This window comes from Thermobia domestica, chromosome 10 (assembly GCF_964235325.1).
Source record: "Thermobia domestica chromosome 10, izTheDome1.hap1.1, whole genome shotgun sequence".
NCBI classification, from domain to species: Eukaryota; Metazoa; Arthropoda; class Insecta; order Zygentoma; family Lepismatidae; genus Thermobia; species Thermobia domestica.
In genome coordinates this window covers 8127115-8130069 of record NC_137463.1, presented here as the reverse complement: position 1 = coordinate 8130069, position 2955 = coordinate 8127115, and the positions used below count along the sequence as shown (strand labels likewise).

The window sequence follows — 2955 nt, the reverse complement described above, 5'->3', positions numbered from 1 at the left end:
GCTGATTAATCTTAAATTTAACTTCTATTAAACCATTTCTATTTCAAATGTGCCCCAGCTGGTGCTGCTGTCGATATGTGTTTTCCCGTACCTCCCTCGAAAGAAGAAGGACAAGCTGCTGTACCGAAGACTCTTTAATAGGTGGATGTGGACAGGGTTGCCACATTGATGAGTTTCGCTGTGCACTGTCTTGTTATGCATTCTGACTAGACTATGATCCTCACCCTCCAAGACGAAATGATGAGTGACAAATCGGCAACACAGTTGAGGTCATTCACTTCTTTCCTCAAAGCAAAGGGAAGGATTCCTCCGTTCGAGGTTAGCGAGGGTGAGATCTGAGTATGTTTCACATATTTTCCGAGGGCACACTTGAAACAGAAAGAGTCTAGTTCTGTTTCCAAAGACAAATGGATAAGGAAAGGCAAATAAATGACAATCGAAAAATATTGCTGGAATGCAAACCAAGAGAACCAAAACGAGAAAACCCATTGAAATGTTCACAATAAACTAAAGTCAAAATAAATAACAATATATTACATAAATACAATTTGAAAGAAGTTTATTTTCTGCAAATGAATTTATAATAAATCAGTGACTCAACACAATGATTAATACGTAATATTTCGAAAATTGGTTAACCTGTAATTTGAAATACTATTCTGAATAAAAATAGTAGTTCCCATACACTTATTGTAGGCACAGCATGCAGACTTTGTTACGCTATTGGAAAAAATCATATCTTGTAAGCAATATTGATGTGGATATTCGATGCAAAATCTTCATACAAACTCAGAACATTTACAAAAACTTGGGAAGATTAATTTCTTTAGAAATTTATAGAAGTAAATGCGTACATCATGTACACATACTTAGCAATCTAAGAAATTGGCGGCCATAAGCAACTCGAGCGCCACCTCTGGAGCGACGGTGAATTCTGGAATTTCGGTTGTGCTGTTGGTGTATCGAGCTTTGTAGGAGAAATAGTCACAGATTTTCTGGAGAACATGCGACGGAATCTCATGGAAGTTAATTTCGTTGGTCTCTGTCTCTTGGAAAGTCCCAGGTCCACTTAGCATGGCCTTGATGGTCCCAGAGGCCATTGCGTATTCCTTTTTTATGATGAACTCATGGCCATCAGATGAGATCAGCTTGATATAGACAGCATCGGGGCCTTCACAACCACCGTAAGTTCGATTTTCGGACACATCCATCTGATCTCCAGACATTTTGCTCTTCTTCTTTGAGTCAATCTTATGAAAGAAAAACAATTATCTCTTTGAAGTAGCTTTGTGTTTCGGTTCTTTTAATTATATTCTCCTTAAGCAAACTTGCGTCACCTCTTTAAGTAAATACTGTTTCGCGTTGTCTGAAAGTTCTGCTGCTATGCAAATAGCAATCAATAATTAAACATCAAATTGTTACATTGTTGACAAATATCCAATTAAATCTTTTTGTTCTTAATTTACTATGACAATATAATATTCTAAAAGCGCAGATAACAATTTTGCACTAACAGAGAAATTGTGGACGTTTTTAGTTATTTCTTTGTTAGAAATTATGTGCATCTAGCCTACTCTTCGTTCTCCCTTACTTCGAAACAGTAATAAACAAAACTAACTGTATCCTTCCGCTGCTTAAGAAATAAACTAATATCTGCTCTTGCTTACCTCGAAACGGGAATAAAAAAAAAAGTAGATTGTTCAAAAAAAAAAAAAAAAACAGTGACGATGTAGCCCGGAGCCGCGGGGGAGAGAGGCTAGGCCCCTCAGCTTTTTCAGCGACAAAAATAATTTAAGCTATTTTTTGTAGATTTTTGAAAGTTTATATTAACCGATGATATACTTAGCATAGTCTCGGTTCTGGCTGGCCCCCAGTTTTTAGCTTCTAGATATGCCACTGCAAAAGTAACTACACTTTGTTTCTGCTTACTTTGAGATGGCAATAAACAAAACTATTTGTATCCTTCCGCTATTTAAGATAAACTACACTCTGTTCCCGCTTACTCCTAAACGATAACAAACAAAGTTACTTGTATCCTCTACTTAAAAGATAAACTAATATCTGTTCCCGCTTACTTCGAAATGTTAATAAAAAATAGTTTGTCCTGCTTTTGCAAAGAAACTACACTTTGTTCCCATTTACTTCGAAATAACAATAAACAAAACTCTTTGTGTACTTCGAAATGGCAACAAACAAAATTATTTCTTTCCTTTAATTATTCAGAAAACAAACTACTCTTTGTGCTCTCTGACTTCTGAACGGAAACAAACAAAATTATTTATTTTCTTGCGCTATTCTAAATATAAAATATTCTCTGTACCCTCTTATTTCTAACAACAATAAACGAAACTAGTTATATCCTACTGCTATTCAATTGGCTAATGATGTTTTCCACACTTGTAGAGGGAGAAACAAATTATACACGTGCTTTTTGACAAGTCTGGGTAAAGTGAGAGTATACAACAGAAAACTAATAGAAGTATTAGAAATCAAAGATTTTCCATTTAGTTTGGTTCTCTGAGCAGCCAATATGTATAATGCTTTTCATTGGTATTTACATGTTTCTAGTTATAGACCACGAAAAACAGATTTGTTGAGAAAACCACTAAATTAGGAACACAAAGTACTTTATTGTATGATAGAGAAATAGGGACGTAAACAAATTACACCATTTCTAATGAAGTTGTTTTATTAGAAATCACGTGAGTTTCCTTTTTTTGCGATTAATATAGTAGGCGAAATTCAAGTTTTAATCCTGTGTACAAAACTACCTAAAAGAGTTCAAGACATTGAATAATAGAGAATACTAACCGGAGAGAAACTAGAAAGAACTCAGAATGTGTTGCGAAAGTGTTGGGTGAGATAAGAATTGTAATGGATATAATCAGAAACAGAAAACGAAGCTTTATTCTGATGGAATAGTTGGAAATTGGATGGTTCATTGGAATTTAAGAA

The 2955-nt window shown here is 34.9% G+C and overlaps 1 pseudogene; it reads right to left on the bottom strand.

Annotated features, from left to right (window-relative positions):
- Positions 1-542: 542 nt before the first annotated feature.
- Positions 543-1385, bottom strand: LOC145661936 (elongin-C pseudogene; annotated as a pseudogene).
- Between the last annotated feature and the right edge of the window lie 1570 nt (positions 1386-2955).